This window comes from Jaculus jaculus, chromosome X, assembly GCF_020740685.1.
Source record: "Jaculus jaculus isolate mJacJac1 chromosome X, mJacJac1.mat.Y.cur, whole genome shotgun sequence".
In the NCBI taxonomy this organism is placed as follows: Eukaryota; Metazoa; Chordata; class Mammalia; order Rodentia; family Dipodidae; genus Jaculus; species Jaculus jaculus.
Window position 1 is genome coordinate 42,961,984 of NC_059125.1, and position 16,855 is coordinate 42,978,838.

The 16,855-nt window shown below is 46.0% G+C and overlaps 1 long non-coding RNA gene and 1 pseudogene across 1 annotated transcript; both read left to right on the top strand.

The window, feature by feature from the left end:
• The first annotated feature begins 8,511 nt into the window (after positions 1-8,511).
• Positions 8,512-16,009, top strand: LOC123456758. The gene is made up of 2 exons (XR_006634650.1): positions 8,512-8,653; positions 15,569-16,009. It is a non-coding gene; the product is annotated as an uncharacterized LOC123456758 (long non-coding RNA).
• LOC123457011 lies at positions 14,287-14,413 on the top strand (annotated as a pseudogene).
• Positions 16,010-16,855: the final 846 nt, after the last annotated feature.

Sequence of the window (16,855 nt, forward strand, 5' to 3'; positions counted from 1 at the left end):
CCAAATTCTTCATTATCTGCTTCCATATTCAAGGTGCATAATTCCTCCCAGAGTGACAGAAATCTTCCACATGCCAGGCCTCTTAGCATGGTCAGCATTACAGGTAACATAGATAGACCTGCTTAGCTCGCATCTGTCTCCATAGCCCTGTTCCTTTGTTCTCCTGGGAGCAAGTAGGCAAGATTCCGCAGATACACTCAGGATGGCTGGTTGGCCAGCAAGAACCCCACTAGCTGCCCAGATCCACATCATCTATGTTACCTTGGGCTCATGGATTGATGGTCATGTGGCTAGCCTCTACTGTGAAGAAAGACCCTGCCCAGAGAAAGGAAAGGATGCTAAGAGGCAGGGGAAATGGAAAAGCAGTGGGCAGGCTGTATAGTAAGAACCTTGCCAGGCACTCAGTATGCAAATAAAGAGGCAAGGTTTTAGGTCAGTCTGGGCTATACTGCAACACCCTATCCCATAAAACAAAATAGACAACAAAAACAGTGAAGATTACTGAGAGAGAGAGAGAGCGAATGAGGAGGGTGGTGATGTGGCTGCTTCCTGGCAGATGATCTCCAAACCCTTGAGAGGTGGTGCCAGGCAAGGGGACATTTGTTTCCTGGAGGATTCAGGCCATGGCCAAGCCAGACAGTCTAGCCATGTGATTTATGGGGAGGGCTTCAGGTAACCCTTGGTATGTGTCCAGCTGCTTCAGGGCAGGCAGCCAAGTGCATCTGAAGGGAATGAGTAGGTACAGGAAGTCCCCTTAGCCAAGCCAGCCCCCTGGGTCTGATAGAAAGCAGATGCAGCCCAAGCCTGCCTTTTGTGACCGGCTTACACCTCTACGTGTACTCAGGACCCTGAATTGCCAGTGAGGCTTTAGCTTTAGTGACACTCATATGATGATGGTGACAATATGAAGCTGTCATTAGTGTCAGAAAAACATGTAACTTTGCTAGGTGTAGTGGTACATACTTGTAATCACAGCATTCAGGAGGGTAAGGCAGGGGGGATGAAGAGTTCCAGGCCAACAAGGACCTCAAGGTGAGTTAGAGGCCAGCCTGGGGCAAAGTGAGACCCTATGTGTCTCAAAAAGATCCAAAGAGTGAGGGGAGAGGAGGGCAAAATGAAGGGAAGGGGATAGGAGAGGAGCAATAGAAAAGGAATGAAAGGAAAAGATCTAGTTTTCTAGGCAACTGCTTTGCTATGGGTGGTGTGTTTGCCACTTCCTTACACAATAGGATGTGTGTTTTATCTTTGGGGTGCTGAGGGACAAGAATGAGTGTTAGAGTGAATGTGGTTATTAAAAAATTCTAAGCTGGGCATGGTGTCATACTCTTTTTTTTTAATTTTATTTATTTATTTGAGAGTGACAGACAGAGAGAAAGACAGATAGAGGGAGAGAGAGAGAATGGGCGCGCCAGGGCTTCCAGCCTCTGCAAACGAACTCCAGACGCGTGCGCCCCCTTGTGCATCTGGCTAACGTGGGACCTGGGGAACCGAGCCTCGAACCGGGGTCCTTAGGCTTCACAGGCAAGCACTTAACCGCTAAGCCATCTCTCCAGCCCGGTGTCACACTCTTGTAATCCCACAACTCTGGAGGTGGAAGTAGGAGCTTCAAGAGTTCAAAGTCATGTTTGGTCACATAGTGAGTGTGAGATTAGCCTGGGATACATGAGACCCTGTCTCAAAAATAAGAAAGCAAGCAAGCAAGCAAATAAAAACCATTATTTTTGTTGTTGTTATTTTGCAGTGCTGGAACACAAGGTCTCTTGCCTGTTAGGCAAACACTCTGCTACCAAGCCCTCATTTTTATTAATTTTTTTTTTTTTGAGGCAGGGTCTTGCTCTAGCCCAGGCTGACCTGGAATTTACTATGTAGTCTCAGAGTGGCCTCAAACCCACGGCAATCCTTCTACCTCTGCCTCCTGAGTGCTGGGATTAAAAGCTTGCACCACCAAGCCCTGACATTTCCTTTTTTAAAAAATTTTTTTTTGTTTATTTTTATTTATTTGTTTGAGAGCGACAGAGAGAGAAAGAGAGAGAGAGAGAGAGAGAGAATGGGCGCACCAGGGCTTCCAGCCACTGCAAACGAACTCCAGACGCATGTGCCCCCTTGTGCATCTGGCTAACGTGGGTCCTGGGGAATCGAGCCTCGAACCAGGGTCCTTAGGCTTCACAAGCAAGCGCTTAACCGCTAAGCCATCTCTCCAGCCCACATTTTCTAAATTTAATTAATTTTTTTGGTTTTTTTTTGAGGTAGGTTCTTACTCTAACCCAGGCTGACCTGGAATTCACTATGGAGTCTCAGGGTGGCCTGGAATTTACGGCAATCCTCCTACTTCTGCCTCCCGAGTGCTGGGATTAAAGGTGTGTGCCACCACGCCCAGCTAATTAAATTTATTTACTTATTTATTTAGAGAGAGAAAGAAAGAGAGGGAGGGAGGGAAAGAATGGGCACACCAGGGCCTCTAGCCACTGCAAAAGAACTCCACACACATGTACCACCTTGTGCATCTGGCTTATGTGGGAACTGGGGAATTGTGGGTACTGGAGAATTGAACTTGAGCCCTTAGGTTTCGCAGGCAAGCACCTCAACCTCTAAGCCATCTCTCCAGCAGCCCCCAACTTCATTTTTTAGGGCTGTATATTTGGGCTGTTTTGGAATGCAGTTGATTCTCTCTTGAATTTTGATTATTTTTTTTTTCAGGCTGAGTTTCACTTTAGCCCAGGCTGACCTAGAATTCACTATGTAGTCTCAAGGTAGCCTTGAACTCACAGCGATCCTCCTACCTCTGTCTCCGTAGTGCTGGGATTAAAGGCATGTGCCACCACTCCTGGCTTTCTCTTGAATTTTAAACATAAAGCTGCTATATTCATATTGCATTATTCAATTTAACATCATCCCCATTCCTTTTTGTTTAGACTTGAATAAAATTATATACTTAGAAAAGTATAATGCTCATAGTTATGACTCACTGAGCTGATAAGTCCAATGAAAGCTGCAACAGTAAGAGAATGGCATTTCAGAAACCCTGAGATGGCAATCCTCTCAGTGGTCAGGGTGCCAGGGCAGGGACCCTGGTATAGTCATTCCAGTTATTCAGAGGGCACTTCAATGCACTAAAGTCTGGCTGAGTGTCGTATTGGTGAGGAGCGCAGTCACACAGAGGCAAGGATGAAAGCAGACTCTGCCATTGCTCATTAACTCAGCACCCCTTCCCATTCAGGACCAGGTTCCACAGAACTGCTGGTGATTGTGGCTTCCGTTTGGTGTCCAGATGTTCAGGAAAGACTCACGTGAGTCTATAGAGTGAGAGGGTGGGTGTCCAGGGTAGCAGAAAACACCATCTCCCCTGGTATTAGGCACCTCAATACCTCAATGCTGCTGTGAAGTTTCAGTGTCCGGGCCAACTGCAGGGTGGCTGCTCCCAATAACACATGCCTTCTACAAGTTAGATATTCATCTCCATCTTTATTTTGAAATGCTTGGTAGGAAAAAGATAGATTTGGATTAAAACCCATTTCTTACCTCAAAAAAAAAAAAAAAAACAAAACCAAAATGTCAGTTGTGGTGGTGCACGCCTTTAATACCAGCACTCAGGAGGCAGAGGTAGGAGGATGGCCATGAGTTCGAGGTCACCCTGAGACTACATAGTAAATTCCAGGTCAGCCTGAGCTAGAGTGAAACCCTACCTCAAAAAAACAAAATAAGGAAGAGAAAGGAAGGGAGGCTAATCAAAATCTAAGAGGATACAAATAAATCATATGGAAAAAATAAATAAGCAAATAAGATCCAGTTGTGTTTACTCATGAGCATAATCCTAGCACTTGAGAGGCTGAGGTGCAAGTCTGAGGCTAGCCTAGAGTACTGAGTAAGATCCTCTCTCAAAAAAACAGCTGGGTATGGTGGTACATACCTTGATTCCCAGCACCAGGCAGACAGAGGTAGAATGATCATCATCAGTTTAAGGCCACCCTGAGGAATTCCAGGTCACCCTGGGCTATTGTGATTCCCTACCTTGAAAAACTAAAAAGCAAACAAACAAAAAAAATCATGACCAGATCCAGGAAGATGACTCAGTGATTAAAGGTGCTTGTAAAGCCTTCCAGCCTGGGTTTGATTCCTCAGCACCCATGTAAAGCCGAAGTATAAAATGTGGTACAAGGAAATGCTGGGCATGGTGGCGCATGACTTTAATCCCAGCACTTGGGAGGCAGAAGTAGGAGGATCGCCGTGAGTTTGAGGCTACCCTGAGACTACCTAGTGAATTCCAGGTCAGCCTGGGCCAGAGTGAGACCCTACCTCGAAAAAAAATGTGGTACAAGGGCTGGTGAGATTACTTAGCAGTTAAGGTGCTTGCCTGTGAAGCCTAAGGAACCAGGTTCAATTCCCTAGAACCCATGTAAGCCAGATGCACACTCATCTGGAGTTCGTTTGCAGTGGTACATCCATCCTATCCCTCTCTCTCTCAAATAAATAAAAATAAAATCCTTAGCTGGACATGGTCACGCATGCCTTTAATTCCAACACTTGGGAGGCAAAGGTTGGAAGATAGCTGTGAGTTCCAGGTCAGCCTGGGCTACAACGAGACTGTGCCTCACAAAACTAAACAAACAAACAAATAAAAAAAAAAGAAGAAAAAAGAGAAGAGGAAGAGTGGGTGGAAGGAAGGGATGAATGAACTTTCAAGGCATGGATGAAAGTCCAATGTGCATTGCTAAGTGAAAGAAGCCAATCTGAGAGGCTGCATGCTGCTTGATTCCCAGCAGATGACATCTATGAACAGACAAAACAGTGAGAACAGTAAAAAGATCAGTGGTTGTCAGGAGTTGAGGCAAGGAAAGGCTGAAAAGCAGGGCATGAGACAGTTTTAGGGCCATAAAATTATTCTGGGGGAAAAAAATCACAGACAGAAGCAGACACTACATATGCTTGTCCAACTTCAGCGTGCACAACATTGATAGTTAGCCCTAACGTGGACTGGAGGTTGTGGGGGTGCTATGTCAATAGAGGCTGGTAAATGGTAACAACTGCACTCTTCTAGTGTGGGTTGGTGATAGGAGCAAGGCAATACACACAGGAGGGAAGTATCTGGATATAAGGGAACTCTGTACCTTTTGCTCAGTATTGCTGAGACTCCAAAGTGTCACTAAAAAAATAAAATCCTTTGTTGGGGCTGTAGAGATGGCTTAGCAGTTTAAGCACTTGCCTGTGAAGCCTAAGGACCCTGGTTCGAGGTTCAATTCCCCAAGACCCATGTAAGCCAGATGCACAAGGTAGCACATACATCTGAAGTTCGTTTGCAATGGCTAGAGGCCCTGGCATGCCCATTCTCTCTCTTTCTCTCTCTATCTCTGCCTCTTTCTCTGTCTGTCACTCTCAAATAAATAAATAAATAATAAACAACAAAAAAATTTTAAATAAAATCCTTAGTTTTCTAAATGACATTGATAGAAAAAGTTGCAGTGGTAGTGCATGTCTCTAATCCCATCACTCAGGAGGCAGAGATAGGAGGATTATTTTGAGTTTGAGGGCAGACTGGGACTACAGAGTGAGTTCCAGGTCAGCCTGGGCTACAGCGAGACCCTACCTCAAAAAAAGAAAAAGAAAAAAGAAAAAAGCAGAGGAAGAGAAAATGCAGTCCAATTGTTTAAAGGTTGCAAATGCCTCCCTTTGCAATGTGCCTCTGCTCCTGGCTCCTCACATCCAGACTTGTTTTTTTTTTTTTTTTTAGGTAGGGTTTCACTCTAGCTCAGGCTTTCCTGGAATTCACCATGTAGTCTCAGGGTGGCTGGCCTTGAACTCACGGTGATCCTCCTACCTCTGCCTCCCGAGTGCTGGGATTAAAGGCATGCGCCACCACGCCCGGCCAGACCTGGGGTTTAATTAATTCTTCATCCCCCTCCCCAGGCTGGGCTGGCTTTCTTTGACCAGAAGGGGTTAGAAGTGATGTGTGACTCCTACTAGAAAGCTTGAGGCCTGCCTTCTCTTGTTGAAGGCTAGTTGCTAAATAAGGAAGCCTATGATAAGAGGCTGCCCATGATGTCTGGGTCCTCACTGATAGCCTGGGACCCAATGAGGCTGTCCTGTACTTCTCAGCAGTGACCTCAGTCAAAACTGATAGAGCAAGGCCGGGGTGTGGATAAATGGCAGCATAAATGTCTAGCATGTAGCACACTTGTCTAGCATGCCCTTGGTTCCACTCCTAGCATCACAAAAATAAAAATCAAATAAATAGCTGGGCACAGTGGCACATGCTTTTAATCCTAGCACTTGGGAAGTGGAGGTAGGAGGATTACCCTGAGTTCAAGGCCAGCCTGGACTACAGAGTGAATACTAGGTCAGACTAGGCTAAACTAACACCCTGCCTCAACTCCCCCACCAATAAAATAAATAATAACGGGCTGGAGAGATGCCTTAGCAGTTAAGACATTTGCCTGTGAAACCTAATGACCCATGTAATCCAGATGCACAAGGTGGCACATGCATCTGGAGTTTGTTTGCAGTGGCTGGAGACCCTGATGCACCCATTCTCTCTGTATATATGCCTCTTCTTCTCTTTCTCCCCCTTCCTCCCTTTCTCTCTGGAATAAATAAGTAAAATATATTAAAATAAATAAAGCCAGGTATGGTGGTGCACGCCATTAATCCCAGCACTCAGGAGGCAGAGGTAGGAGGATCGCCATGAATTCAAGGCCACCCTGAGACTACATAGTGAATTCCAGGTCAGCCAGAGCTAGAGTGAGACCCTACTTCAAAAAAACCAAAATAAATAAATTAAATTAAAAATAAAAATAAGTAAATAAATAATAATAAAAGCAGGTAGTATTACTCAGTGGTAGAGGGCTTGACTGGCCTGGCATGGCCCTGAGTTTGATCCCTAAGCCTGCAAACAACAATAACACAAAAAAGGAAGGAAAGAAGAAAGAAAAGAAGGAAGGAAGAAAGAGAGAGAGAGAAACTAGCATGCAGAGGAATCACTCAGTCGCTCTTCCAAATGGTTAGTAGAAATAAACTTGTTTGTGGGGGACTACTGTATGTAGTGGGCTTGTCACACAGCAAAGGCTAACAAAAGCACAAGTTCAAGTTGAATTTTTGTTCAGATTGATGAAGGGATGTCCTGACCCCTTTCCTGTCAGCAGCCCTTTCTCCTGAGAGCTCTGCCTCAGCGGATGACATAAATAGTCTGGCTGCCCGGCATGGTGGCACACGCCTTTAATCCCAGCACTCAGGAGGCAGAGGTAGGAGGATGGCCATGAGTTCGAGGCCACCCTGACACTACATAGTGAATTCCAGGTCAGCCTGAGCCAGAGTGAGACCTTACCTCAAAACACCAAAAAGAAAAAAAAAAAAAAGTCTGGCTTATGTAGGTGTTCAAGCATTTGACAGACAGAGAACACAGAGAATGGAGGCCATGTTTCTTTTTATCAGCTCCTTTTAGAGTTCATGGTTTTCAAGGCAATAATTAGACTGTGTGCACTCGTACCCAGAGCTATGAGACAGAGAACACTGTGATGAGTAACTCAGTATCGCGGCCAGGGTAAGTCCTCAAGGTGATGTTTCACCACCACGGGTCTCAAGTGTTCCCAGCCATCAGGAGAGAAGCATAGTTGTCAGATGCTTGTCTCCCTTACCAGAAATCTGAGATAGTTTTGGGGGAGGTTGAATTCTTTGTTTTCTTTCTTTTCTTTGAGTTTTTCGAGGTAGGGTCTCACTCTAGCGCAGGCTGACCTGGAATTCACTATGTAGTCTCAGGGTGGCCTCGAACTCACGGCGATCCTCCTACCTCTGCCTCCGGAGTGATGGGATTAAAGGTGTGCGCCACCACGCCCAGCCCTGACGTTTACTTTTCTTTATAAGATCACATAAGCCACCAAAATTGAAATGCATTTTCCCGACTAGGTGCCTTTGACTCCCCCAATACTCTTCAGTTCAATTCGGAGTCCCATATAAATATATAAATTTTCTCGGAAACCAGAGGTGAACAATGGTGAGCCCAGGCTGGATGTCTACCCCAACACCTGCAATGGCACTTTTGCCTGAGCAGGGCGGGAGCCCGCGGCCGACCAGTCCCGGGTATCCTTCCGTGGAGGGCTGGGCTGGGCGCGGGTCTCAAAAAGTCTATGAAGTCTGTTGGTGTGCCAGGTGGCGCCTCCTGCGCTTCTCGCGCCGCAGCTGCTCAGGTGGAGAACTGTTCAAATTAATTGCCTAGGCCTGCTGGTGGGGTGCTGCGAGGGCCAAGGAGGGCCTTCTTCCTAGCCATCACGTGAACGGGCTGCTCCGACGAGGGGCCAGGCCACGCCATTCTCGCATCCCCGCGCTCTTCCGGGCCCGCGCGGGCGGCGGTTCGCGCCGCGGTGCATGCTGGGTCTCTGGGAGGAGGAGCGTCGGCCGCTCGCCAGAGCCTCGGTTTCCATCACCACCCTTTGTGAACACCCCGCTGTGCTCTTCCCGAAGCTGCGGGGGGAGGGGGGACGAAGGGAGGCCGGGAAGGGGTAAGGGGAGGAGGAGGAAGAAAGGAAGGGGAAGGGGAGACCGAGAGCGAGCTAGGCCTGGAGGAAGAGAAATTAACGTGTCTTTGCCTCTGAAGATGCTGACACCCTGATTCCTTCTGGGGGCGTGGGGGGCACACGTTCCAGTTCAAATGCCAGGCTACAGGCAGGTAAGGAGAATGAAGCATAAATAAGGCTATTTCATTACTTCCATTTTATTTTCTGCACACTATTGAAGCAATAAACTGCAACAGGGAGGATAGAAGGAGGTAGAGAGAGGGAGGGAGGAAAGAGACAGATAAGAGATTTTCTGATCATTCTCTGGCTCGCTCCTTTCTTACATAAGAGTGAGCAACCCAGGCCAGCTGGCCCTGAGCTTCCTCCACTTGCTTCCTGGCTCTGCAGAGGCTGTAAATGAAGAGTATGAGCGTCGAAAGTGGGGCAGAGTTCTGCCAGCAGCTAACCTGCCATCCACCTCCCCAAAACTAGGCCCAACGAAAAGCTACCAGCCCCACACACCACCTAGCATCCCCCGCAGGCACCAGCTCCATTTCCAGAGCCACGACAGGCCCTTGCCTAGAGAACCACGGAAGTCTCCTTGCCCAGGAATGTAGGATTGGGATAGAGAAAGCAAAAATAACGTCTGTGGAAAGCTGAAAATATTCAGTGTGATCAGGGAAGCTGTGAGGGAAGCTGTAGGGCTGAGGAGGCCGACACTGAGGATATGAGAAGGAAAGGGGCAAACCACCAGGAAGGCATTCATCCTGTGCTTGGAACAGGCCTCTCAGTAACTCATGAGACCCACTGGGATGTTCCCTCATCCCTAATAATTCATGAGGCACCCCGACCCATGACCTCCTTCCCAGGTCCAGATAGCTTGAAATTTCTGACTTGAAAACAACCTATTTCAAAGTCATGTGCCCTCCAAGCAAAACTGGCTTTCTCATTTTCCTGTTGACTTCTTTTTTTTTTTTTTTTTTGTTTGGTTTTTCGAGGTAGGGTCTCACTCTAGCCCAGGCTGACCTGGAATGCACTATGTAGTCTCAGGGTGGCCTCGAACTCACGGTGATCCTCTTACCTCTGCGTCCCTCCGAGTGCTGGGATTAAAGGCGTGCACCACCACGCTCGGACTCCTGTTGACTTTTTTTGTTTGTTAGTTTTTTTTTTTTTAATAAGTCTTGCCTCTTTTTTTTTTTTTAATTATTTATTTATTTGAGAGCAACAGACACAGAGAGAAAGACAGATAGAGGGAGAGAGAATGGGCGCGCCAGGGCTTCCAGCCTCTGAAAACGAACTCCAGACGCGTGCGCCCCCTTGTGCATCTGGCTAACGTGGGACCTGGGGAACCGAGCCTCGAACCAGGGTCCTTAGGCTTCACAGGCAAGCACTTAACCGCTAAGCCATCTCTCCAGCCCAGAAAATATTTTTTAAAAAGTCATTTATTGCTGCACCACCACGCCTTTAATCCCAACACTTGGGAGGGAGAGATAGGTGGGTCATTGTGAGTTCAAGGCCACCCTGAGAGAGTAAATAGTGAATTCCAGGTCAGCCTGTGCTAGAGTGAAGCCATACCTTAAACAAGCAAACAGGGTTTGAGAGATGGCTTAGCGGTTAAGGTGCTAGCCTGCAAAGCCAAAGGACCCAGTTTTGATCCCCTGGAACCCACATAAAGCCAGATGCACAAGGTGGCACATGCATCTAGATTTTGTTTGCAGTGGCTAGAAGCCCTGGCATACCCATTCTCTCTCTCTCCCTAATAAATAAATAAAACATTTTTAAAAAATCAAACCAAAACTTATTTATTGATTTGCAAGTGTGTGTGTGTTTGCATGAGCACACTCACGGGTCTCCTGTGGCTGCAAATGCTAGATACTTGCCTTTACATGGGTACTGGGCAATCAGACCCAGGCCAGCAGGCTTTGCAAGTGAGTGCCTTTAACCACCGAGCTATTTCCCCAGCCCATTTAAAAAATAATTTATTTTTATTTATTTATATGAAAGAGAGAGAGAGAATGGGCATGCCAGGGCATCTAGCTGCTGCAAACTAACTCCAGATGCATGTGCTACCTTATGAATCTGGCTTCACGTGGGTCCTAAGGAATGAAACCTGGGTCTTTGCTTTGCAGGCAAGCATCTTGAACCACTTAGCCATCCCTCCAGCCCCCATTTTTTGAGAAAGTCTTATATAATCCAGGTTGGCATTATACTCAAGAAGTAGTTGAGAAAGACCTTGAGCTCTTCATCCTTCTACCTCCACCTATCAAGCACCACTTTGTGCATCTGGCTTTACGTGGGTACTGGGAAATCAAACTCAGGCTATCAGACTTTGCAAGCAAGCTCCTTTAACCTCTGAGCTATCTCTCCAACCAATTTTCTTCTTTTTTTCTGGGTACTGGAGATGGAGCTCAGGCCCTTACACATGCTGGTGCATGTGACACGTGCCTGGTTTATGTGGTGCTGGGGTCTGAACCCAGGGCCTCATGAATGCTTAGAAAGCACTCTAGTGACTGAGCTACATTCCAGCCTTTTCTATGGCTGTCAAATGCACCAGATCAGAATGTGTGGATACTGAGGGTCAGCCATACTGACTGCTGCTGAGGGCTAGGCTCCGTTCTAAGCACCTTGAATGCACTTAGTTCTTCTTCACCACAACTTGATGAGGTAGGCAATGATGTTAGCCCACATTCATTAACTGAGGAAGCTGAGACACCGAAAAATTAAGCTACATGCAGCTTGGAAGTGGTCAAACCAGAGTCAACCTCTGGAGTTCTTTTTTTTTTAAATATTTATTATTTGAGAGAGAGAGAGAGAGAATGAATATGGGTGTGTTCCTCCTGTTATGGCAAATGAACTCTAGATGCATGTGCCACTTTGTGCACCTGGCTTTGTGTGAGTACTGGGGAATCAAACCCAAGGCTATCAGACTTTGCAAGAAAGCTCCTTTAACTCCTGAGACATCTCTCCAACCCATTTGCTTTTTTTCCCCTGGGTGCTGGAGATAGAACCCAGGCCCTTACCCATGGTAGGCAAATACTTTAACCACTTGGCCATGCTCTTTGCTCCAGAGTTCAACTGTCAGCCACTCTACTGTGATGGGAAATATCTTATTAATAAACCAGTGCATAGCAAATGACTCCAGAAGTTAGCAGCTTAAAACAAGATGGCAAGAAGTTTCCAAGATCTGAAATCTGGGGGTTTCTCACCCCGAAGATCTCATGATGCAGGCTTCTGTGAAGATAATGGCCAGGACTGTGGTCTCTGAACACTCAGTTGGGACTGAAGGATCCACTGTCAAGATGATACATATGGCCTTGTTGGCAGGAAACATCAGTTTCTTGCCACTTGGACTTTACCCTAGGGCTTCTCAGGACAAAGTTTCCCTCAGTGTGAGACAAGGGCGGATGGGGGAGATTGAAACTCTGCTTTTTTTTTTTTAATGTTTTTATTGACAACTTCCATAATTGTAAATAAATCCCATGGTAATTCTCTCCCTCCCCCCACTTTCCCCTTTGAAACTCCACTCTCTATCATATCCCCACCCCATCTCAATCAGTGTCTCTTTTACTTTTGATGACTTGATCTTTTCCTCCTCTTATGATGGTCTTATGCAGGTAGTGTCAGGCACTGTGAGGCCATGGATATCCAGCCCATTTTGTGTCTGGAGGGAGCATGTTGTATGGGAGACTCTGCTTTTTACTGCCTAGTCTCCCAGTCATGTACCAGCAGGCCTGACTTACACTGTTCAGTAAGTGCAACCCACACTGCAGGAAGGCACAAAGGTGCAAATTCCAGGAAGTAGAGCTCACTGGGGGCTATCTTGGAGGTCCATTGCCACGGATCTGAACAGAAGCGTAACAGAAAGGGAACTGGCCCTTTAGAAAACCTCTACAATTTACTTTAGAGGTGACAGCAAAAAGGCCCCCAGGCCTGTGCAAATATTGGTCACCACTCAACAAACCCTTGCTCTGTGGCTGACACATTTTTATAGGTACTATAAAGAGACTTACACTCATCTGGAACACAAGCCTATGGAAACAGATTGTACTTCTTGACTACCATATGGTTGTCAGAATTCCAGTATGTGTGTATATGTATGTATGTATGTATGTATATATATTTGTTTCGTTTTTCAAGGTAGAGTTTTGCTCTAGCCCAGGCCGACCTGGAATTCACTAAATGATCTCAGGGTGGCCTCGAACTCACAGCGATCCTTCTACCTTTGTCTCCTGAGTGCTGGGATTAAAGGCATGCACAACCAGGCCCGGCTTTCCAAGAACATTTTTAATTCACTGATAACAATGAAATAGAAGATGTACTCACTGGTCTTAGAAAGTTAACAACTTGGATTTTTAAATTATCACAATTGTATTTTATTCCTATTTTTTGCAGTAAAATATAGATGACATAAAATTTACCAGTTTTTAAATTTTACTTTAGTATTTTTCTTCTTCTTCTTCTCCTTTTTTTTTTTTTTTTTTTTTTTTTTTTTTTTGAGGTAGGGTCTTGCTCTAGCCCACGCTGACCTGGAATTCACTATGTAGTCTCAGGGTGGCCTCGAACTCACGGTGATCCTCCTACTTCTGCCTCTGAGTGCTGGGATTAAAGGCATACGCCACCACACCCGGCTTTTCCTTTAGTATTTTTTTTAATTTTAATTTTTAAAAATTTTTATTTATTTGTTTGAGAGCAACAGTCAGGGAAAGAAGTAGAGAGAGAGAGAGAGAGAATGGAGGCACCAGGGCCTCCAGCTACTGCAAACAAACTCCAGACACGTGTGGCCCCTTGTGCATCTGGCTGACGTGGAATCCTGGGGAATCGAGCCTCGAACCGGGGTCCTTAGGCTTCACAGCCAAGCGCCTAATTGCTAAGCCATCTCTCCAACCCATCCTTTAGTATTTTTTTTTTTTTTTTTGGTTTTTCGAGGTAGGGTCTCACTCTGGTCCAGGCTGACCTGGAATTAACTGTCATCTCAGGGTGGCCTTGAACTCATGGCAATCCTACCTCTGCCTCCTGAGTGCTGGGATTAAAGGCGTGTGCCACCACGCCCGGCTTTTTTTCCCTTTCACATTCTTTGAGGCAGGGTCTCATATAGCTCAGGCTGCCTTTGAACTTGCTATGTAGTGGAAGATGACTTTGAACTCCCAATCCCTCTGCCTACTACTCCCCATGTGCTGGCATTACAGATGTGCACCACCACAGGCAGCTTTATTTCCCCCTCTCCCTCAAAAGGCAAGGTCTCACTCTATTCCAGGCGGACCTAGAATTCACTCTAGCTCCAGGCTGGCTTCGAACTCACAGTGAGTGCAGGGATTAAAGGCATGTGCCACCATGCCTGACATTTCATCAGTTTTAAGTGTACCATTAGTAGGGCTTAGGGCTGGAAGTATAGCTCAGTAGTAGGACCACTAGCCTAGCATGAGGCCCTGAATTTTATCTCAGCAATATACACTCACATACAGGTCCTAAAGCTGCTTCCACATATACTTCAAGCTTGCCTAAAGGGTTCTCTGTCCATAGTGAAACATAACTTGAAGGGAAAACAGACTGTAGCCTACTCTTATAACAAATTGTTGAGCCTTAGCCAATCATAAGCAGCCAACTATTCAAATGATATTCAAATAAGACAGACTTGAGCTGAAGCCAATCAGGCTGTGCTTGCACATTCGCCTCCATTTCCTGTATAACATTTCCTTCTCTCTGGCTATATATAGCCTGCCTGTATAGAGGGGCAGAGCAGTCTGAGCCATTTCTGATCCATGTTGATGCTTGATTGCAAATAAAGACAATTAAGATCTGGAAAACTACACTCACCTGGCAGGGGAGATACCTTGACGGTGGTTTTCTCAGGGTGAGGTTGATCCATTGCACTCTGTGCTGACCCCCAATGAGGGAAACTTGACTGTATAACTTGTGGTAGTGGGGGTGTGCTGGAGGAAAAACTGGCAAAAGTAGATTTACTGTGCTCTTTTGAGGGAAGGAGAGTTGCTGCAGATTGAACCCAGAGTCTTGCACATGCTAGGTAAGCACTCAGCCACTGAGTCACACCCCAGCTGTAAGTGTGTGTGTGTGCACAATAGCATATGTATGGAAGTCAGAGGACAATGTCAGGTATTGGACCTCACCTTCCACCTTGTTTGGAGCATAGTTTCTCATTGTTAACATTCCTCATTGGTGCATTCACTAGAATAGCTGGTCCAGGAGATTCTAGGTAATTCTTTTTTTTTTTTTTAAATTTATTTATTTGAGAGTGACAGACACAGAGAGAAAGACAAATAGAGGGAGAGAGAGAGAATGGGCGCGCCAGGGCTTCCAGCCACTGCAAACGAACTCCAGACGCGTGCACCCCCTTATGCATCTGGCTAACGTGGGACCTGGGGAACCAAGCCTCGAACCGGGGTCCTTAGGCTTCACAGGCAAGCGCTTAACCGCTAAGCCATCTCTCCAGCCCTTTTTTTTTTTTTGAGTCTTACTCTGCCAGCATGGGGGAGACAGAGGTAGGAGGATCGCTGTGGATTTGAGGTCACCCTGAGACTACATAGTGAATTCCAGGTCAGCCTGGGCTAGAGTGAGACCCTACCTCCTACCTCAAAAAACGAAAATAAATAAATAAATTATATATATGGCTGGAGGGTTGGCTTAGTGGTTAAGGTTTGCCTGCAAAGCCAAAAGACCCAGGTTTGATTCCCCAGAACCTACATTAGTCAGACACACAAGGCGGCACACATGTCTGGAGTTTGTTTGCAGTGACTGGAGGCCCTGGCGTGCTCATTCTCTCCCTCTTTCTCTGTCAAATAAATAAATAAATAAAAATAAAATATTAAAACAGAGAGTCTTACTCTGTGGCCAAGAATGGCCACAACCTCTTTTTTTTTCCCCCTTTATTCATTAGAGATAGAGAGAATGGGTGCATGCCAGGACTTCTAGCCACTGCAAACAAACTTCAGACTCGGGCACCCCCTTGTGCATCTGGTTTACATGGGTCCTAGAGAATTAAGCCTGGGTTCTTAGGCTTCAAAAGCAAGCACCTTAACCACTAAGCCATCTCCCCAGCCCATTCTCTGACTTTATTTTCCTTCTTGCCCTAGGTGTGCAGGGATTGCAGATGTTGGCAGTGTCCAGCTTTATGTGGGATCTGGAGAGCCAAACTCAGGTACTCGCATTTGGGTGACGAGCACTTTATCCACTGAACCATCTCACCAGTCTTCTCAAGCTCACTATGTACTTGAAGATTGGAGTGCTGGGGTTATGTGGTGCTGGGAATTGAACCCAGGGTTTCATGCATTCTAGGCAAGCACTCTACCAAATGAGCTACACCCCCAGCCCTGTAATTTTGTCCTTTAACAAAGTACATTCATATTACTGGCTAGTCACCACCACCACTCATCTCCCGAAATTTTTCATCTTCCCAAACTGAAATTCTGTACCCATTCAACACTAATCTTCCCATTCTCCCTCCACCCGAGTTTCTGGAAACAACCATTCTACTTTATGCCTATATAAATAAAATCACAATATTTGTCTTATTATGACTGGGTTCTTTTATGTTTTAATGAGTTATTTCACTTAGCATAGTATTTTGTTTGGTGGGTGGAGACTGGATCTGACTCTATAGCTCAGACTGCTCTGAAACTGTGTCAACAGGCTGGTTTCAAACCTGCATGTGCGTGAGCTACCTCACCTGGCTAGCATGCCTCCACAGTTTATCCATGTTGTGGTATTTCAGAATCTCCTTCCATTGTAGGATGAAATAACATCCCATTGATGTGGAATTGGAGTCCTGGGAGGGATTAGATCTTCATAAAGATGAAGGAGGGCCCAGGGCCATGAACCCTAACTATGCGCCTTTGTCCAGATTATCAAACAATTGAAAACTCGTACTCAGAGAAAAGTAAATTGTGAGATTTATTTTAGGGAGAGTTAAGCAGGAAACCAAAGCAAGAAAGCACCAAAGCCATAAGAAGTTCAAACCTTCCCGGCCTGGCTAGGAAGTGGGTGAAGACAGGGAGAATCTTTCTCACATGCTTCTGGGGGAAGGAAAGAAGAGAGGAAGGGCAGGAATGGAGAAGGAATGAAGAAGGAGCTTTCACATGTGTCTCAGGCCCATTTATACGAAGCAGACATCTAATTAGAATGAGCCTCATCATCAGGCTCAGGAGGTGTGTAGGGAGCAATCTGATTGGTTAGTAGTGGGCTCAACCTAACTATTAGGAAAATGTTACCTTGCTCTGAATCCACATCACCATTGCATATCACATTAAAATATTTTATTTCATTTTATTTATTTATTTTGTTTTTCGAGGTAGGGTTTCACCCTAGCCCAGGCTGACCTGGAATTCAGTATGTAGTCTCAGGCTTGAATCCACAGCAATCCT